Below are 22,667 nucleotides of genomic sequence, written 5' to 3'. Positions count from 1 at the left end.
TGAACTCTGAAGTTATTGTGTTTGGTAACGTGATTGCCCATTGGACCCAGGATTCTTTGACCAGGTCAGAAATACAAATATAATTTTAAATTTCAGGCTGAGCTTGAGAGCACAGATTACCAAAGTGGTAAGCATTAGAGTTTTCCAGCTGACGCAATTTCTTGCCTTCTTTGCCATGTTCTGTCGACAGATACCATGGTCAATGGTTTTAGCTCTGCTACATTCAACTACTGCAAATAATTGCATCTGGAACTGTGGAAATCAGATGTGCAGAGAATGCATTAAGTACGGAATCTGGCTGAAAGAATGCTTTTGAGACTGAGCAAGTTTGATGGCTTCCCTCCTGCTCTTCAGTCTCTGCGCTGGCTCCCGATGGAGCAGACCGCTAATTTTAAAGTACTCTTACTCACAAGGCCATCCATAGGTTGAAACCATTTTACCTGAGTGGTAAAATCACCAGATTCTCCCCCTTCTGAGCCTTGATTTCTTTCCAGGATGATGTACTGCCCACCTCTACGTTAGTTCAAAACAAAAGATAGGAGGGGGTGTAGGGTGAACAGGACTTGTCTTTCCAGGCAACGTCCATCTGCAATATACTTCCCAGATCTCGCACGCTTACGGATCATTATCGAAGATTCTGACAGGAACTGAAAACATTATTTATTTACCAAATATGTAGCTGTGGTCTATGGCTCGTCAGAATATGTAAGGTCTTATTGGCCTTCACTGCGAACATAACCTCCTAGGATGTATGATCCTCTTTATAAAAACAAAGAAATTAAAAAATAAAGACACTACATTTCTCACTTTACATAACACTTTAAGTTAAATCTATGGGAAACAGAAGCATAACTTCATTAAATTAGATCTTGTATTTAAACATGGTTTATTGAAGGCTGTTCAATATTCACTCTTGCTTTATGGTAATCATAAAAATGGTCCCCAAAACCATCAAATTACAACATTTCAAAATTAACACTGTGTAGCCTTGATGACAAGCCGAGGTTTTCAGTTTCCTCTGAGGTTTCTATTTGGCCCGAAAGCAATTGGCTATGACCTCTCCTCCTGAGGGAGCGTCATAGCCAATTGCTTTCGGGCCAAATAATCCATTTAGACTATCCAGTCATCTACACTGCACAACACACCTCATAGAACTTGTACTTGTGCTTTAGAGATGCTCTGATTCGCTGAATAAACCAAGGGGTTCGTTTAGTATTATCTAATAGGAACAAGCATCACAGATCATTCTAACTGTGTGGAGATGAGGCTCTTTTAAAAGTATGGATTTAAAAAACTGCAACAGTATAAATGTTATTAAATATTAGCTAACATACTTTTTATTTTACGTATGATACTATTTTGGCCTAAATGTGTTCATTTTTTATGCCAAATTAACGATACAGAGAAACGTGAATAAAATAATAGTTGACATTCTCAGTGACTCTAGCACCATTCAAATCTCGAAACTATTATTTGATGACCCTGCCCGAGCATCTAAAGGATCACAATTATGCACTTTCTCTTCGAATCTTTCATCTTTGCTGCATGTTACCCATTATCTGAAAAGCCCAACTTCCAGTCACAGAAACCACATGGGTTAAGAGGGTTGTAGACAGTGAAGTTGCGCAGGATGTTTCCTGACACGGTGTGCTGATCTCCTCAGCAAAGCCTTTCAGGTAGTAGTTCAAATTGCTTCTCTTTCATTATGTAGATCTTTCAATGATTGCTCGGAGTCGCAAAGTGCTCTCGTTTGGGAGCATCATTTACTTGAAAGCATGTGTCTATTAATCGGCCGGGAAGCCCTTAAGGCTTTTCTCAAGGGACAGATCAGCTCTTGGTTAGCACTAGAAAACAAAGTTCAGAAGAAAACGAGGAACTAAATAATAAACGTACAAAACTCAGCATGACAGAAATGCTTCCATTATTTCTGCACGAGCCAAGGATTCAATAAACTGATGTGGCTACAAAATCAGAATGTGTTTGCATCCATCTTTGAGCATGATGAACCCACATACAGACTTTACAATATAGCCCTTGCTCCAGGTAATTAGTGTGATGCTAGAAATGCTTTTGGAGGGACAGGGCCTTCTTGTCCTTGTCCTACCATTTCTCTGTTGATGTTTTCTGTGTGTCTTTCTGCATAGGAGTCCAGTTTGGACCCCTGGCAGTGCAGCTCTTCATTTCTACCGTTTGGTGAACAGTACCTGTGGGATACAATTAGGGCACCCATTTTATTTTATTGGGTTTTTAAAATGTGCCTATACACAACGTGTTTCAAGGCGCAACAAGACAGGAGATGGCTGGGTGGCGGGGGAGTGTGGAGGGTTGCAGGGATGAAGAAAAACAAAAAACGGTCTTAAGCCTTGTGACATTCGGATTGTGCAAGTGCAGTAACAAGAAGTGCAGGGACATGGGAGAGGGGGGAGTGCCGGTCAGGGCAGAGGGCCAGTGGGTTAAGCGAGTGCTAGGGGAGGCCAGGTGGACAGTGCCAGGGTACTACAGAGAGAGCAGGGGAACGATGGTCCACTTGCTAAGTGTGAGGGAAATAGTTGGAAAGGCTCAAGGGATGTAGGACCAGCCAGGCTAATGCAGGGGGAGGTATGTCAGGGGAGACCAAGTGCAGGGGTAGACTGGTTGAGGAGGGCCTGGTGCCCTGTAAGAATCTGAAGGAACCCGGCAGCCAGGCAGGCGGCCGAGGGGATATTAACAGTGGAGAGGGAGGGGAGAGGGAAGGAGGAAGAGTAAAGGAGGGTCTTGAGAAGCTTCAGGAAATTAAAGTGATCTGGCTGAAGTCTGAGAGGGGCAGGGAGACCATTCCAGACACCTGCAGGGGAGAGAGCTCTACCCCCACTCTCTGCTTGAAAAAGCATATGATCTGCAGAGAGTTGGAGCTAGAAGACCGAAGGGCTCTAGCAGGGGGCTATTTAGGGAGAGAGAGTTGGTTGTAGCGGGGTCCCAGGCCCCAGAAAACCTTGTGGATGATGCAGAGGGTCCTGAACTTGATCCTTGCAGCAACCAGGAGCCAGTGGAGACAATTTAGGGCTGGAGAGATGCGGTCCGTGGGATTGAGGTGAAGGATAAGTCTTGCAGTCCATTCTGGATTAGTTGAAGGGGGCGAAGGGAGGCGTCAGGTAGACTGAGTAAGAGGCTATTGCAGTAGTCCAACCTGGAGAGGACCAGAGCTCTGGAGACATTGAGTTTCTGGGGAAAGACGAGGAAAGGGAGAATGCCTCTGAGGAGGTGCAACTGAAAGTGGGCCTTCTTGGCAAGGTCCGTGATGTGAGGAGAGAGAGTAGTCGAAGATGACACCAAGGTTTTTTGACTCACAGCTGGTGAGAGAGGGGGCCCATGTAGGGCGGCCAGAGTGTAGGAGGGAGGGAAGGAGGGAGCTGGGGTACCAATGAGAAGGATCTCAATCTTACTGGCATTAAGGCAGAGATCATTAGCAGTGCACCATGCCTGAATAGCAGACAGTCAGGAATGAGAGAGGAAGAGGTAGCAGCAGAGGAGGGAAGCTTGAAGGAGAGCTGCATGTCATCCGCATAACACTGGAGGTTAGGAGAGATAGCAGAGATGAATTGTGCTAGAGGGGAAAGGTAGATGTTGAAAAGCCAAGGCAAGAGGATAGAGCCCCGAGGTACACCACAGGTGGAAAATGAAATGGATGAGAGAAAAGGGCCCAGATGAACCTGGGAGGGTCGGTCAGAGAGGAAGGAGGTCAACCAGTCCCGAGCCAGGTCTGTGATGCCAAGGAGCCGATTTATACGGGTGGCATCATTGTATCAAAGGCAGAGGAAAGGTCAAGAAGGATGAGAACGGAAGGAGAGTTGGGTCGAGATTAGAGAGCAAGTCTTCACAGGAGTTCAGGAGAGCAGTTTCAGTGCCCCTGGCAGCTCTGAAGCCATACTGGTGGTCGTGGAGACAACCAACAGATTCAGTGTGGTGGATAAACTGAGAGATGGCCAGCCTCTCCAAGAGTTTGCCCAGGAAGGGGGTAATGAGAGACAGGGTGGTAGTAGCCGGGCAGGAAGGGTCGGAAGAAGGTTCTTTAGGAGAGGGTGCACAGGGGAGTGCTTGAAGAGTAACAAGAAAGATCCAGTGGCAAAGGAGCGATTACAGAAATCAGCCAAGGCTGGAGCAAAGGAGGCAATGTTGTCCTTGATAGTTCTGGAGGAGCAGGGGAGCACTTCTAGAGACCTCATCAGGTGAAATGGGAGAGAAAGAGAAGAGTAAGAGGGAAGTGGAGAGGAGGACCAAATGAGGCCTGAGAGCAGGTTAGGGAGCAGGGAGTGGTGTAGAGGAGAGTAAAGACAGAATGTCCTGAGTTTTAGTAATGAGGTGACAGGCCAGTGCAGGGCAGAGGGGCAGGGATGGCAGAGGAGAAATGGAGACTGCAGTAGGATTGGTGAGTTCCTTGCAGATTTTGAAAAGTTCAGCCGTGTTGTCGGTGGACCCAGAGATGCTGGCGTGGATATAGGCCCTCTTCTTCGAGCAGATGGAAAGTCTGTATTGCCTTTGGAGGAGGCCGCAGGCAAGTTTGTCAGAGGATGTGCATGAAGCCTGACACTTCCACTCGGCAGCTCTGCACTCTGTTGCGCTTGGAGGCAGGCTTCACGCGGATCCTCATGGCAGGGGCAAGGATGCCAAGAGTGTTGGAGATGGAGAGTTGAAGGTTAGTAAGCGCTATGTCAGAGTGAGAGTCAGAGGCAGGAGTTGGAGGGGGAATGAAGGTGGCAGAAAAAGCAGCAACTGACACTCACTTCATAGATTGAATGACTGAGAAGGAGACTGGCAGTGCGGGCAGGGGCTTATCCAGGGGACCCGGGAGGTCCAGGTGAGAGGACAGGAGAGCATGATCCGACCAGGAAATAGGAGTAGTGAGTGGGTTGGAGATGGGGATGTCTGCTGAGATGAGGTCTGCTGAGATGAGAGCATCCAAGGTATGTCCGGCTGAGTGAGCCGGACCAGAGGGAAGAATGGAGGGGGAGAGTCACAGAGGTAGCGGAAGAGTCCAGGGGCCGCATCAGGGGAGTCAAGGTGACTATAGAAATCTCAGAGGAGGAGAAGCTTGGAAGTTGGGGCCAGGAGAGAAAAAGAGCTGAGGTCAGGCCATTCTGAGAGGAAGAGGGAGACCAGGCCAGGGGGCCTGTAGATCGTGGATAGAGTGAGCGAGAGGATAGGAGAGACACCAAACCTGCAGACGAGGCATTCAAAGGAGAAGTAGAACTGGGTGGGTATGATAGTATCAGGAACCCATTCAGGGAAGATCAAGGCCACTCTGCCCCCAGACCGGTTAGGCCCAGCTTTAGAGAGGATCTTGAAGTCCTCTGGGTGGAGTGTAAAAAACTTGTGACAGAGCTGGCCGTGAACCACGTCTCGGTGAGAGCGAGGACGTCGAGGTCAAGGTCTTCAAGGAGGTGGCAGATAGCAGAGATTTTTGACAGCAGAGCAAGAGTTAAGGGTAGCTAAGTGGAGCTTGTTGCCACTTTTGAAGGTCTTTTGAGGAGGGGTACAGGAATGTGGTACACCCCTCAGTGGTGGTAGAGGGGCCAGAGGTGTGACAGGAGGAGGAGTGGCAATAGAATGGAGAAGGTTAATGAGAGACAGAAGACGCCTATCAAGAAGGAGGTGGTTGGGCCGAGAGCCCTGCACCCATGACAATGCCAGTCTGGTAGACATTAACAATGGCCCTAGAGGAAAGGAAGTATGCCAAGAGTACTTCCCAATGGGTGCCACCATTAATGGGAGAGGAAGAGAAAGGGGAGAGCACTTAGACCATATGGGGAATCCAAAGGTCAGGGAAGAGGGAACGGCAAAGAGGATGTCGGTCACAGTCTACCTGGAGGAAGCGTTGACATAGGTGTCGGCAATGGGCAGGCCTGGGTTGGAGACTAGGAGATCCTTCTTGTACATTTTCCTTCCAGAATTTGAAATAGAGATAGGATAGGTGATAGAGTAGCAGTTAACGGGGATAGGGGAGATAGAAAGCACAATGGGGAAAGAGCACAGAGAGAAAGTGGGGGAAGAAACTGCAGTGTACGACACCCAACTTCAACACATAGCAGTGCAACAATCAAGATTCAAGTGTCCAGGATAAAGGGAAACGCCTAGGTTACATCATACAGCAGAAAGGCAAGACACCCATGGGTAGGGGTACAGCCATGTACCCCTAGTGTATGTTTTTGGGCACATGTGTGTTTCCCACAGAGCAGGGTATGGGCTGGTGATAGCTACATGCCGACTTGACAGTGGCTCTGGGTATCCTTCCTTTTTGGGATACCCTGGCCCTGCCATAGGAATCAGTGGATTCCTACACAAAGGCATGATAGCCACTGGTGGCCTCTTGGTTTCCTTTGCCTTTCCCCCTTGTTTCTCAAAGTCCTGAGAAGCCCTGGCTCTGTTCCCTTCCCCTGAATGGCTGTTGTGTGAAAGGACCATATATGGCTCTGATGCTGCCTCCTGCCAGACTGGCTGGAGCTTTCCCAAGTGCTGCTTTTTGTGGGTACATTCTTGGGTTGGAGCCTGAATGAATGGAATGAGCAGTCAATATGCATTCTGTATTGTGGGTGTCTGGTTTTGGTTGTGTGACACAATGCCTGAGCCAGCCCTGACTGAAACTGGAATGAATGCAGTGTAGTGCTCTGAAAGGCTGGGGAGTTTCCCCCAAACCACATCCGGTGATATGGGTGTCTGGTTTTGGGTATATGGCCTGAATGCCTGTGATCCTGATTGGGTGCTGCCTGCATGAATGCACATGCGTCCTAGGGGCTGGTTGAGCCTCGCTCAGCCTGAGTGAATGGGGACAGTTTTGTATAATAGGGGACCTCACACTCACCTCCTTGTCAGAAGCTGAAACAATACACCTGAAGCAAAAAGCTGAAGTGATCTTAAGCTTGTATCCTGGGTCCAGCTGGAGGAAGAAGTCTGCGGCTGCAACTCTTCGCTAAAATCCAAAGTCTGCTTTGCTGCTTCAAAGACTAAACCAGAGAGGACATGAACAGGCAACCTCTTCCCGTAAGTACGAGGGAACATCGTGCAACTGTTGCTCTCACCCGAAGTGTCCTGGAAGCAAGTCCTGTGTGCCTACCATCTGGAGAAGCGATCTTCGTGGGTCCAGATGAGGAGTGTCTGGATATCTCAAGCCAAGAAGTCAATCTGTGTTGCCCAGGCCCGGAGGAGTGTTTGTGACTACTGGAAAGCAAGCTGATGAGCATCACCCGGAAGAGGGGCTACCCTGGCATAGTGCTGCCTGATACCCGGAGCTGCCAAAGTTCCAACCATTTGAAGAAATCCTCAAGAGGCACCCCTGCCATGACACCTATCCACTTTTCTGTGCAGGAGAAGATCCAGGCTTTCTGCCTGCAGAGGAGTGTCCGCCGGTCGGTTTCCCTCCACCGATCTACAAAGAAAGTGTCCCACGGGTCCAGACCTGGTGAAGGTACGCAGTCCAGTCCAGTGGTTGTGACAGGTCACCAGAAGCCATCCTGATGTCCGCTGCGCCTGCTCTACTGAAGAACCAATGGGTGGTAAATGGCAAATTCCCAAAACCTGACACCTATTTCTGCCACTGCATCTGTCAGCAACAAAGTGAAAGTCATCAATGACCATCAAAGCACTCATCTCCTTCCGCCAAGTCTTGTCGAGGTCCACAGCAAGTTTCATCTTTGTGGGGTATCCACAGCCAGCGTAACAATCTGACATCGGAGACCACCACAACAGACCTGCATTGCTGCCTTTCTGACACTGCTTGGTTCCCTTCTCCTGCTCAACCCTGACATCCCAGTGGCTCCTTCTTCCAAAGAGGGGTCCATCTTTGAGCGGCATCATCGAGTGAAACCAAGAAACTCCATCACTTTGCCTTCCAAGGGACCTAAGGCACTATAATGATGCCTACCCCCGGGCATCCGGATCAAGCCCAGCAGCCCCGGGAGCAGGCACCCAGATATTTTAAAAAAACCCAGCAGCCCCGGCTGGGGGCCGTCTGGGTTCAGTCCTGGCGCCTTAGGCACCAGGCTCATAATAGAAATCAGTCCTGGCGCCACAGGCGCAAGGCTCATAGACTTTACTTACCTCATGCAGACCATGCTGCAAATGAATCCAAGCCAACGTGAGGCCTGGATGGGACTATTTTACTACAGGGACTATTTTTTACTCGGGTATGGTTCTAGGGACTTCTTACCTGGAACTACTTTGGAGGCTATTTAAACCACGCCTGAACAGCAGCACATGCTTCGCGTTATTCTGTATCCAGCAGCGTAACGTAACGGTCACCGTGCCTGCAGTCAGCATCCAGTCTTCAGCCACGCCGTCTCGAATCCAGAGCTCCTAGCAATAGAAGAAAGAAGAAGGAAAGGTTAGAATACAGATATTATTTCAATCCTTACCTGAATTCCGGATCCATCAAGTCTTCGAACTTGAAAAGGACATTATTCTACACGCGTCGCATCGCCAGCTGCAGCGCCGCGCCATACTCACCAGTCCTCACAGCATTTTTCGATCCGGCGCAGCCTCCATCATTTTCTTCGCAGAATTACACCATCTAGGGGACAAAAGAAACATAAGGTGAGCCGAGAGAGCCAACAAATACAACCTCTCCACCATAGACTTACCTGATTAACAACCAGAGGCATTATTCTGTAACAAACCGGAACTTCTTACGCCGCACCTGTAAGGAGAGAGAAACCAGCAATTTAAATACACACATCTTTTACCGGACAGTGTTGGGTAATACAGACTCTTACCTGAAAACCATCAGCTGCCACAAGACAATAAGGAATGTGCAAGAGTGAACATCGGACATATTGAACTCTTTGAACGTTATACTTACGGGTTCTCGCCTGGAACCTCGGAGTCAATATTCATCCGGAACTCTTCCAACGCCTTCAAACCAGTGAAGTAACTGGTATCTACGCGCCCCTGCATTCCATGCAGGATGGAGTGCTCATCATTTAAAAACATAAGGTGAGCTTACTGAAAGTGAATATCGGTGGTAATTAGTTGGGAGAACAGTGGGGTGCCATTACTAGAATCCACGGGTGGCTAAATCCCTTTCTCTCGGAGTCAATATTCATCCGGAACTCTTCCAACGCCTTCAAACCAGTGAAGTAACTGGTATCTACGCGCCCCTGCATTCCATGCAGGATGGAGTGCTCATCATTTAAAAACATAAGGTGAGCTTACTGAAAGTGAATATCGGTGGTAATTAGTTGGGAGAACAGTGGGGTGCCATTACTAGAATCCACGGGTGGCTAAATCCCTTTCTCCACTTGCAGGAGAATACTTCTACGGGTCAAGCAGACTAGATTAGGCGGTCCAGTCCAGTCTGTCATCTCTGCACTACGCTTCACGTTGGAGGAGGTTGCAGCTGTCCGGGTCCGATCGACGCCCCTGTGGGAGCCAGGTGAGCGTAACAGGCACTGTGATGAGGAAGGGCATCTTCATCCTCGTGATTCATCCAAGGGACCCAGATTCATCTTGGATCCAGTTCTCCTGTGGCCTCCCAGGTACTTTGGGGTAGTGGGATCTGTAGAAAGAGAAACAAGACTATTAATGACCATATATGGTCTGAAATGTAACATACAACATAAAGTACACCATAGCATTTCCTTACAGGTTGCCCAGGTGGGGGGGATCCTCGCACAGTATTGCATTTTTACACTAAAGAAAGCATTCACTGTCAGCAATTTGTGCATTACAATTGAATTTAAAGCTAACAGTGGTACCACATAGAACGTTATACATTAAGTTAAATTACCTGTTTAGATTTCTAGTACGAAGTCAGTCTTATTTCTTTGTATATATCTACCTGACTTTCTATCCTTTAATAAAAAGGTCTGTGTTATCACCTAACATAGTGGGTGGACATTCCATTGTGGGGAGCTTGTGGATTGCTGTATCCAAGAACCAGCCTGCCTCACCTCCTCTGAGTCTCAGCCTTGGTTGCTCGTACATAGCTAACATTAGAGAAACTTGGTGCTCTGTGCCTCTACCCCCAACTATATAGTGGACAGAGGTACATATACCTCCTGTCTTTACAATGAGACATTGGTATTACTTGTGGGGCAACCCATGTAAGAGACATTTAATTGACATGCCACTACACTGTCTACCTTTGAAAAGACTGTACATAAAGTTGCATGTGTCGTGTAGATTTATTAATCATGATCTATGGAATTTTGAGAATTCTGGGTTTATTGCATTTGGATTACATCTGTGCATTGTACGGAACCTGATGGTGTCCTCCCTTCTCTTCCCAAGTTATCTTCCTCCGAGATGGCTGGGAAAAGGCCATCGCTTTTGCATCCTGACCCTGGGGGTAGATATGTGAGCAAGGATCACCTGGGGGGAACTTGGGGAGAGTGGAGGAGGACCCCACCGATGAGACATGGTATCCCCCTTTTCCCTTTCCTATGGTATTGTCATCCCTTTTCCTCTTTGCAAACTGTCTCCCAGAAACTCCACTTTAGTACTGATATGAGGTGGAGTACTATGGCGGCATGCCTGTTGACCAACCAGGCATGTCCCCATAATAGAGGCCTCCAAAGTCAGGTAATGAAACTTAATGCCTCACACCTGAGCCCAATCAAACATTTGGCAGATATAAAAAAAGCCTGCCAACTCAAGCAAGAGAGAGGACCTGGAGAGAGAGAAGCGCACTGGGAAGCTAGAGAGTGCAGGGAAGGAGCGGACTGGGTCAGAGCTGTGCTGAGCAAGAGAAGGACTTCCAGGCCAAAGGTGACCATGAGAGGGTCCAATGCTCCTGGGATCCCTCCTGTCTGGAGCATATCGCAGAGGCTGAGAAGCTGTGTCACCTCTCAAATACTGCAAGACTCCAGAAGCCCGAACAGCGCTACCATCGAGGAGAGGCAGAGCAGTGTGCCGCCGAATACAAGAAGAGTGAGTGAGCAGGGCTTGTTGAATCTGACCGCGGAAGAGCAGAATGAAACCCTGACACAGAGCCGAGGAGCCCAAAAGGAGTTGCCGAACCATACTAGTGAGTGTTGAGACAGGAGCACTCGGACCGGGGGGCACTCCGGGCTGGCAAATATAAGCGTCTGAATGCCTAACAGCCAGAGAAATGGTTTCAGAGCTTGGGAAAGCAGATAAAGTACCTTTATGAATACCGACTGAAGCATGAAGTGGACCATGTCCAAAACAGGTATTGGCAAAAGCCATTAGAAACTATGAAACTAACACTACCAAGAGCTAGTGGTAACTGTGTGAGAATCATTAGCCAGAACCAACTGAAGAAGTGTGAAACTAGTAGGGGATTGAACCCTTTGAATGTCTGGGGTTAGGTAAGCCGGAGAACTGTGAAACCTTGTGGGTGTCAGGACTGGGGGCCAGAAGGTGCATGGGGTGAGTTTGCAGAGTGTGCATGGAGTGAATGCAGCAGGGAAAGGGAACTCCAGAGACCAACCACAACAAAAAAAGACACACAAACCAGAGACAAAAGCATTACAAAACTATTAGCCCTCATCTGTGGCTTCTCTGCCCTTATTGCAAGACAAATGCCTATAAAACAACATTTCCCAGCAACCCCAGGGCCAAAGACTACAAGATTCAAGCCATGCTGGGAGTGGCACGTTGGCGCATATGCCTACTGAGCAAAGCACGGGGCTTGTGTTCGAGATTGCGACCAGGCAAGATGCACGCTGAGCCGCTCCGGCCCCGAGGATGCACACGAGGGGCCACGCCCCACAGGATCTCGATCCCGGCCCCTCGCAAGGCTAAAATAAGTGCTGCATTGCTCCTAAAAGCAGTGGGGAAGCGGGAAACACATGCAGGGGGCCCAGACCCACCTCACTCCAGGCCCCTGCCCCCACCAAGCTAAGTTCTGTGCTGGCAGCTGCTGCATACCCAAATCAATGCTGCATCAACCAAGCGCCTAACCGGGCCCACATAGGTAGCGCAAGTGAATCCCAGGATGGCCTACATGCTATCTTCTACGAACAACCTCAGCCCGACACGCTGAGAACCACAGGTTCACAGACCACGCAACTGCATGCAAATTAGCCACGTGCACATGTGGCCTAGCCCTTACGTGCCACTAACTTAGCCCCCTTTTAGCTGGGAACATGCACGCAGTAAGCCATGTGTGGCCATTTTTCATGTGACCTAATACTGGCTCTCTTTGCAGCATTTGAACTGCTTCTGCTGTCCAGTCTTGAGAGCACTCAGGCGGGGAGTCAACAAGGGACACTCCAGAAGCCATACGCAGAGCTAAGTGTTTCTTTTCTGTTACAGTACTGGTGCATATGAGTACACCTTGTTTAACCACTGAATTGTTTCGTGGGGGCATGTGTGCATGTATTGGTGAGGATCTGTTTAGGGATTTGCACTGTATTGTATGACAAGCCTATCCGATGTCCCCCTGCCTATCCAGAACCTCTACCTAACCGCTTTCCGGTTTCCCTCATTCCACCACACCTATTCAAACATTGTTGCCGTGACCCTCCTTCCATGCTGGGGTTGCAGAGGCCTGCGTAAGCCCAGAGTTGCAGGTACCAAAACCGCAGTGGGGGTGGTTGGTTTGTGCCACTCCTGCGCCTTGGAGCTGTGGATCCTCTCAGTGGGCAAGAGTCTGTGGAGAAGAATTTTACGATATGCTTTGGGCAGAGAAGCCTGTAGAAAGCAGGGTAATCAAATTAACCTTATGAGACAGCAAAGCTGAGTTAGTGAAAAGGATGCCAACCAGAAAAACGGTTCTGTGACCTGTAGTGGGTGGACCGTGTGGTCCGGTCTGACAACTGCGCCTAGACCAGTTGTACCTACTGTCATTATAAACTGTGTCTTGAAGCTTGGGGAATGGAATCCCTCACACCTGGTGAACTGTGTCTTGAAACATGGGGAAGGGAATCCCTCAAGCTTGTTGAACTGTGTCTTGAAGCATGGGGAAGGGAATCCCTCAAGCCTGGTGAACTGTGTGTTGAAGCTTGGGGGAAGGGAACCCCTGGATGTAATTTGCTGAACTGAAAGATGCCTTATTTCAGACTGTCTTTTTATTTTTAACACTTATTGTTTTGACCTTAATCCATACACATTATAGAGTTTGGAAGTGAGAGCAAGGATAGGTTTTGGACAGAGGCAGACTTTTTGAGTTGGACTTCCCGACATAGACTGTCCTTAGTTTTTGTTAGGTAGGGAAATCCCACCTTAGCATAGGGGAAGATAGGCCGTTAGCCAACCCTTTTTCATTTCTAAAAAAGGTTTACTGCCAAAACCATATCTTTATGTCTGTGTCCACTCAATGATGACTTCACAGCATCAAGAATCTGATGGTGCAGCCCCAGTAACTTAATCACCCCAAGCAGGGGAGTTTCTAGGTCTGGAAAAGACCCGGGGCTAAGCTAAAGTCAGAACTGTTGGGACTGGGGGCTAGCTAGTCTTTTGGCTGTAGCTCCTGAGATTCTATCCGGGGCTACAACCAAAAGATCAGGGGCTATAGCCCCCTTAGCCCCCCTAGCAACGCCCCTGACCCCAAGACAGGCTGTGACTGTGATTCAGATATCATGGAAATGCATCCCCGAATGCTTGCATGTAAGCATGAGTGAACCAGTTAGAGCAAAACTCGAATTCAACCAAGTCAAACTTTTCTCACCTTTTTGTTCAGTAGCTTTGCACATAGTCCACCTGGCACCCATTCAATGCACACACATAGGTTCCGTATCATTTTAGGGAAGACATTTGGGAGGGAATTATTTCACGAACAGTATAGACTAGTAGGTTAAATTCCAATTAGATTATTGTTTGAGATTTAGAAATTATTAGGGGGAAGTACCTTTTTCAAGTGTGGGTATAATAATTGTTTTATGGAAGGGAATAACAAGTAGAGCCACAGTTGAGAGTCTTGCGAGACAGAACATAAAATAAAAATCACAGGGCCATGTGTGATTTTCTTCTGGAAGCAGAACAAAATCACAGATGAAGTGAAAAAATGCAAAAGCATGTGTTTTTTTATATGGAGTCGGGAGCACTGTTGAAGCAGCTGCCGCCACTACCTCTTATGACCCGTTGGAGGTTGGAGGTTGGAGGTCTGCTGTCTGTGTTGGAGCTGAAGGACTGATGACATTGTGGTATGTACCATGATCTGCCATCCTCCAGGTCTCCTCAGTGATGCTCACACCATGTTAGTGGGAAAACTCAATTATGTCCTTCGGCTGCAGGTTTACAAGATGCAGAATTCATTATCAAGCAGAATCTTTGTGTAGGGGTTCTGCATCTTACACCTATGTAGGTACAATTGGCTCTTGTAAGACTGCTGTTGCTCCTAGTATTTCTCTTATGTGTGGATGGTTGCTGTACTGGAATGTTCCAAATGTGATTCTCTGAGGCCCATGGGGCAATCATACTCATCATGCTGTCTTCACCCCAGATACCTAGTAAAAAAATGACAGGCCACAGTAAAGAAATATGCCCAGAAGTGACCCAAACACTCCTTATGCTGCCTTCACCTTTGATGCCCAGTAAACAAATGCCATGCCACAGTAAAGAAACATGTCGAGTCTGGACCTACCAATGTGGGCCAGTACAAGTAAGAACTCTTAAATATGCTTCCTTCCCCTTTGTTGCCCAGTAAAATAAATGTCAGTCCACGGTGAACATTTGTCCAAACTGGACACACAAACTTGGTGTGTCCAATTTGAGCAAATATTTACCTCATCAATAAATAAAAAGGTTCTCCTCCGTCCCACCCCAGATACCTAGTAAAAAAATGACAGGCCACAGTAAAGAAATATGCCCAGAAGTGACCCAAACACTCCTTCACCTTCATGCTGCCTTCACCTTTGATGCCCAGTAAACAAATGCCATGCCACAGTAAAGGAACATGTCGAGTCTGGACCTACCAATGTGGGCCAGTACAAGTAAGAACTCTTAAATATGCTTCCTTCCCTTTTGTTGCCCAGTAAAATAAATGTCAGTCCACAGTGAACATTTGTCCAAACTGGACACACAAACATGGTGTGTCCAATTTGAGCAAATATTTACCTCATCAATAAATAAAAAGGTTCTCCTCCGTCCCACCCGCATCCCCCTCCCCACAATGATCATTTATACAGCATTCATTCTTCATTCACACACATCAGCATTCACCATTTATAAAGCATTTGTTCTTCATTCCCTCTAACATTCCACAACATTTATACAGCATTCATTCTTAACCCACTCTCACATTCAAACACATGCATTCGCGTTCATCATATATAAAGCATGTATTAATCATTCACTCACATTCAAACACGCGCATCAGCATTCATCATTTATACAGCATTCATTCTTCAATAATTTTTACATTCAAGCACGCATCAGCATTCATACAGCATCATTCACTTAGACAATGACATTCACCCTAGCACCCATACAGAATTCATATACTTGCACATAAACACCCCCCCAAACAACATACACTCTCATTGAAGCACCCACTTACAGATACAAACCCTTGCATACAGACTTACACAAATAATTATTTAAAATGTTCCTTCCTACTGCCTCGCTCCAGATTCCGGTCCTCTCTGGTTTGCGGTGTCTTGGCAAGACTGGCCGACAGTGGTGGTGCGGCAGCAAGCTGAGGGACTGAGGAGTGAAGGAGACTCCCCATCAAGGCAGCCGGACCTGAGACACCCATGCTGCAGAATGGTGTGGGTCCCAAGTGTGCCCAAAGCAGTAGAAATTGAAGAAGCCAGGAATGTGAAGCAGACCACAACCGCAGTGTTCATGGAGCCGGTGAGTGAAGCTCAGCGCTCATGGTCACTCAGAAAGCCTTGCCGCCGGTAATTGATACCAGCTCTAAAGTGATTCGCGTAAGTTTAAAAGCCAGTATAAACTGTTAGTCGTTGAGAAAACCCTTTTTACAATGGAAATGTAGCACATGCACTATTACTGAGAGCAGTAGTGTTTGCGTAAGAAGAAAAGCATCTTATTTTCCATTGTTGAACAATTTAATGTTGCCGCAGTGGTCGCTTGTCCCTTATTAAAGAGGGAACGCCTGCTAAAATATTGCGAAAAAACCCTAACAGCATACAGTTATTATGATATAAATCAGGGTTGCAGAAGACTAAAAAGCTACCTCTGTCTGAAGAAGTGTTGTGTTCCAGCAGCAGTCAGGAATGCTTATGTGACCTTTGACTCTGTCCTGTGCCATTACGGAGCAGAGGCAAAGGGCCCCCATAGGCCTGTCTCAAAAAAGGCACATTTGCCCAGTAATTTTGGCATGGAACATTTATAAAATGAGGGGGGTCTGATTAGCAGATCTGCCTTTCAGCAACAGAATTACCTGCATTATTTTATGTAATAAAAAAGAAAAGCTATCCCACCCTCACCAGATGGCAATCCTGTCACAAATATATAAAGTAATCTTAACTTCTTTATGTTTTTGTATCTCCACAGATCGAAATGATGCATAAATCAGAAGCAGGGAGAGTTTTGTGTAAGATCTGCATGAAAAGGAATCTTTATTTTTTGCAGCGCTGCAGGAGACAAATTCAAAACAGAGAAGACTGTGTAACAGCAAAGAGTGAGCCTCACTACCTGGTTTCAACAAGCTTTAGATATCTTTCATTGTCATATACATTTCAATATACGTACAGTGCAAGTTTCTATAATCTCACCAGAGAGAAATTCATAACAAGCTGTATTGTGTTCCATTTAGGCCCTAGTCCCTAAGGCTGACTACCCAGTGAACAGATGAGAAGGAAGCTCGCCAGGGAAGGAAATCAATGACTTAACATCCCATCTTTGCAACTAGCAGAGTGAGGAGGTATTATCAGTTGTGCGTCCTCCGTAGGTTCAAGGCCTGTAGAAGTCTACAATCCAAATGTGCAAGCATTGCAGAATAGAAAACATGCAGGGACTGCATTGATTTAATATTCATCAATTCAAGGTGGAGTCCATCTCTGCTGGCCTTGTGCTGTTTACAAGATCCTAGTACATGTATTCACATCATACTTCAAATTCTTCTCCAGTGGTAGTTTGGAAATTAAATATTCAAGAGTTGGTGTCTGTCCCTAAATGATGGTCTGCATGTGCACAATAACATACAGATCTAAACCCTGAAGACAGCTGAGAACAAGTAATATGTTTGAAAGTGATGTGTTTCAAATTAGAAAATTGTGATACAGGAGCGCCCACCATTTCTGTTGCAGGGCAAACTAATATATTTTGGGTTTTAACACTTATTTGATGATGTATTTGCCAATGTGTTTGTATGAGTAAAGAGGGGGCCCTCTATGACCCAGAGAAGTACTGTTTTTAACAGTGGTTTATCCCTTTGTACTTGAATACAGGGCATGGATAGTCTGGTATTTGAGTTGTCATAATAACACTTGATGGTACTGAACATAGACACTTCACTTTGGGTCTTTGTAGATAGGTGGCACACCACACAAACTGTTTGAGGACTGGCTTCATCTTGATTACTGACCGGGTCAGCTGGAGTACTCGTGACACAATGATCTTGCCGAACATGTGCTTAATGGCTCTCACTTTTTTGTCTTGTGAACTCAGAGCCAGGAGATATCTGGCATTACACTTTTGGGGCTTGACCAACTCAGGCTTTGACAGCCGCTGCTGCTTTACCGGCAATGTTCTCCGCCAGCATGAACCTTATAGCAGAACAGGCCTGTCACCCTCAAACAGAAGCTCACACACCTCTAGGGTTTAGTCAGCCTCTATGTTACTGAAATGCAGGATACTATCTCCCAATGCAGCTGCTGCCCCTACATCAACTGCCTTCATCTCCATGTCAGATTCTTCTAAAGACAACCCAAACAGGTCAAAGAACAACTCCTCCCGTTGACATTTTCCATCTGCCTTTCCCATATTCTCACAAAATACAAAGTACAAATAACAAAGAATAAAATTAACAAAAGGGTAACCATCATAAGGGTGTGTAAGGATGTAGAAGAGGGACCAACACAAAGGTGGAATATTTGGGGCTACAGGCTTTTATTAGTAAATACAGCAACAGAAAACCTATCTTTCCCTATTCCTAAGAGGGGTTTCCCTGCCTCAACTAAAGATCTAAGGTGACTGTCAGGCTGTCTGGTTAATTCTCATAAAAGTCTCTAAGGATTCTGGTACATGTAGTTGCATGATTTTATTCAATGCATGTGTGCGACTACATGTACCAGAATCCTTAGAGACTTTAACGAGAATTAACCAGACACACCTGAAAAGGAAAAGGAAAACAGCCTCCCTGATGATTGATAGAGTCAAGAAAACGTTTGGAGGAGAAGACTAACTGTTGTTTTAGCAAATAAACCTGACTGGGAACCAGAGTGCGCTCCTCATCTCCATTAATTTTACATAAATACAACTCTTGTATTTATGATTGCAGTGCCTTTTGTTTCAAGTCTCCCAGGCTCCCCCGAGCCTGGCAAGCCTGGGAGACTCAAAGCGAGAGTATCGGTAATTATAAATACAACGTTGTTGTATTTATGATTGCCCTGGTTTTCTTTTTAAGTTTCCTGGGCTCCCCTGGCTCGGGGGAACTCGGGAAACTTAAAAAGAAAACCACAGCAATTATAAATACAACCGGATTGTATTTATGATTGTATTGGCTTTTGTTTCAAGTCTCCTGGAGGAGACCAAGACGGGGGAGCCCGGGAGACTCAAAGCGAACGTACCAGCATTTATAAATACATTGTTGCATTTATGATTGTCTTGGTTTTCATTTTAAGTTTCCTGGACTACCCCGGCTTGCGGAGCCCGGGAAACTTAAAAATAAAACCACGACAATCATAAATACAACAACGCTGCATTTGTAATTGCCGCGCCTTTTATTTTAAGCAAGTCCAGGCAATTATGAATACTTCGCCGGCATCCGGCCGAGTATTCATAATTGCTGCGACTTTACTTTTCAGTTTCCCATGCTCAGGAAACTACAAAAGAAAGTCACAGCAATTATGAAAACTCCGCCGGCAGCCGGCGAAGTATTTATAATTGCTCTGCCTTTCATTTTGCGTTTTCTGTTTTTCCCTGGGCTCTGGGAGCACAGAAAATATAAAATGAAAGTGAAGGCAATTGTGAACAATGGCAGCCTCCTCTCCATGTTAAGTTCTGCTCTCTGGCTGCAGTAAGCAAAAGCTCCCAGTAGGGGGCTATTGCTGCTTGATTATTGCTGCCAGAGCAGAGCTTAACATGAACAGAGGACGCTGCTTCACATCACAAAATGGATGCCCCATTCAAAAACTTTGAGCCTCATTTGCTCAGAAATGTACATAGGAACTTTCTTTAAAATATGTTTTAGGCCTTCCCCGCTAACCCCAAGGCAATGCAGCAAGAAAGTGACTTATTACCAATACAGCTCATTGTGTAAATCTATGCTCCCTACGTCTCCACTCCCCCTCCCTCCCACTGTTCCCTTTTCATACCTCAGTTCAACTGTCCTGTCAGATTTGTTGAAATAAAGCTTTAATGTCTTTCTAGACCAGCAGTCTTGCCGAAAGCTATATGTTTCCCGTGTTTATTTTGTTTTACTTATCACTACTATAAAATAATAAAGTGAAAGTTTGAAAAAGAAAATATGTTTCATATATATTTTTTATTATTGCCCATCTTTTGGGACAATAACATTTTTGAGTGAACTTCCCCTTGAACTACCCAAACTCCCCAGGTTTGGGTTAGTTCGTTGTGCCACAAATAGTTAAAGTTCAATTTCAGCTCAGAATTCAATGCTCTCTTTTGTTGCTTAATTAAGTTCAGTATTCAACGTATACTTGTTTGCTTTAATGTTGAATTACTATTTAATTCGGTATTCAATATACATTGAGTTTTAAATGTTACATTTACTTCGGTATTCAATATGCATTAGGTTTTAAATGTTCCATTTAGTCCGGTATTCAATATGCGCTAAATTGTTCACTCTCATGGACCGTTGCTTACTTGTGGTCGTTTGGGAGCTCGGCGATGCGGGAGCGCCTCTCTGACACTCGAAAACCCAACGTTTGAGCTCTGCTTGTTCGCTGTGTGATCTTTGCTTCACACCAGCACCTCCACTGCTTGTTTCCGGACTCCTTGGCAGCACCTGCTGCACATGCTGAATTGGAGGCTCCCAGGCTTGTGGGGAGTACAGAGCCCACTTACATCAGGTCCCACAAGTCCCATGGTACTTATGCAGGCGTCCTAGTTCTTCCTCCTGGGCCACCACGGCTGCCTCCTTTCACAGGTCTCCTCTTGCTCCTCCACACCCAGGTCTCCCAGTTGCTTCACCTGTCGCACCTTACCCTGTTGGACTGGACTCCCTTTATACACCTGCATACCCATGACAGGCTGCAGGTGTGGAAGTCTGATTACCCCTGCCTAACCACAATTAAAGGGACACACCTAACCTTCACAGTTCCTTGCAGGCATCTTCTTCGTCCCATTATCAAAGTGATGTAAAAGTGTGGTCTTCATCACTCTTAGATGCCTCTTCGTTGTCTCAGTACTGTCAAGTGTTACATATGAAGATCTGAAGGGAACTGACTTATAAAACCCACAACGGTTGGGGAATGGTTAGGGTGGTTGTCAATATGGAAGGGGAGATTCTACGTCTCATCCAACTTACATGTAACCTTCCTTCTTCTCTTTCTGGTACGTTTGGGTCGATGGTACCTCATACCCTTTTCTTGGTCAATGGGATATGTATGACAATACCCGACTACTTCCCTGGAAATGGAGGGTTCTTTTTGGAAGGGACGAGGGGAATACTGTGTCTCGCCCAGGTATATCTCACTCCCAGCCCCCAGGGACCCCCACCCAGGTGATCCTCCCTCACTTCTCCACCCCCAGGGTCGAGATCCAAAAGTGATAGCCTTTCCCTGGCCACCTGTGCAGAAGACCCCAAAGGAGTAAAAGTGAGAATACCTCAGGTTTCTCATAAAATACCCACCTCCGACTGTTGTATGAGGAATATAACTCATATTGCTCTCTTGTTTTGGGGTCCACGACACTTGTTTCTCTTCTTTGGTTTGGCCCACTTGCTTCACTAACCTGCCAAGTACTGCCATGAGGAAGATGACTCGTATCACTCTCTTGGGTTGGGTCTGCAACCCTTGTTTCTCTTCTTCTTTGGTTTGGCCCATTTGGTTCACTTTCCTGCCAAGTACTGCAGCGAGGAAGATGACTCGTATCACTCTCTTGGGATGGGTCCCAAACCCTGGTTTCTCTCCCCCTCTCTATATGTCCCCTTGGCTGCCTCGCTTGCCACGTACGCACAAGAGATAGATAGTCCTGCTTGTAATCTCGGTACAGGTTTTGTGTCTCCCAAACCTTCCACTCCTACCGGGCCTGGTCTGCCCCCAGGATGCACGGATGGTTTTTCCTGGGGTCCTTCTCCTGTTCGGTGTGCTGTGCGTGCTTCTCAGAGTCTTTTTACTTCACCTTGCAGATCTCCTGCCTGACCCTTGGAGCAAAGGTATGGACACAGCTTCTTGCGTTCATGTCATCGTCTGACAGCCTTTTGAATATCTTTGGGGGGTATGGGGACCCTCTTTTTTGATCTGGGGGGCCTATGTCATGAGGGTGTGAAACAATTTATATGAAAAAAGGACTCAGGCTACCCCACCTATTTGGCACTTGCTGGTAGTGTTTCACAACACAGAGTAACAGCTCATGTGATTTTTTCTGTACACTAGTTAATCACCAATGTTGCATTTATATACATGACATCTTTCTTTTCAAATATTTCATAAAAACCTATTCAGGCTGTTATACATGTGTTACCATGTTGAACCAAACTTTTTTTGGGTATTTCTACACATTTTATCATATTAAACATTCATATAATAACAATTTGCAGTTGAGTTTTTGCACAGTGAAGAGTTAGTACTGGTATTGACTTAGAGAATGGTTACCATAACCAAACATCTATCTAGTCGACACTTTTGGTGTTTCTAGCAAGAACTGTTGGTGACGCTCTAATGCTGTCTTCAGGACTGGTGAGGAAGACTGTGGTGTGTCAATGGTCTTGCCCCGTAGGTAGTGGATCTAAAAAACGGGAAGGTTAAAATTAGAACATTGGTGTCTTTCTATAGGCTTATGACTGCCTAGGGTGTGTGTGAAAATATCTTACCTGAGCCAATTGTTTTAGTGCCACAGGTTGAGAGAATAAGTGCAGTTTCCTTCTCTTGCGGTGCCTTCTGTGCACCGTAGGTTAATGAAACCTTTGTATATAGGCTGTTGATTTCTTAGATTTCTAGCTTTTAAAGCTGAAACAAAATAATAGGGATTTATAAATTCTTGTGGTACTCTCTGATGTTTTGGTTACACTAATCGGGAAAGTACCGTAGGATAGTATCTTGTTTTCTAGCTCAGGCGGCCATTTTGCTTGCTTTACCCAAGAATACAAGTAGTCAGTGGCCAGCTAGGATAGCAAAGATCTGTGATCTGGGTTTTATAAGTAACTATTAGGGCAATCCTATATTGAGTACCTCGGCCCTGCTTTTGACAGCAAGGACCGTAGCTGGTTGCAAAAATCAAAAAACGAAAAACCGCTCTCTTACCTACGGCCGTGTCCTCTGCGAGCTATACAGAGACCGTGGTGGTGTTCCAGGCTATGCGCATGCGTATGAGTCTGGCTTACCTCCTATGACTGGCTCCGGTGACGCCTGTTGCTAGGCAATCGGATGCTCCTGAAATGCATCTGTGCTGTAGAGTGGCACCGGAGTTTCTGAAAATGACTGCAG

At 46.4% G+C, this 22,667-nt stretch overlaps 1 protein-coding gene across 3 annotated transcripts in view; it reads right to left on the bottom strand.

Annotated features, from left to right (window-relative positions):
* The window catches only part of ATG10 (autophagy related 10), a 719,085-nt gene that overhangs the window by 385,950 nt on the left and 310,468 nt on the right, over positions 1–22,667 (bottom strand). The gene's annotated exons all lie outside the window — the stretch shown is intronic.

Source organism: Ambystoma mexicanum, chromosome 6p, assembly GCF_040938575.1.
Source record: "Ambystoma mexicanum isolate Mex_15411 chromosome 6p, UKY_AmexF1_1, whole genome shotgun sequence".
In the NCBI taxonomy this organism is placed as follows: domain Eukaryota; kingdom Metazoa; phylum Chordata; class Amphibia; order Caudata; family Ambystomatidae; genus Ambystoma; species Ambystoma mexicanum.
Note: the sequence above shows the minus strand (reverse complement) of the source record. Positions and strands in the feature narration are given on the sequence as shown.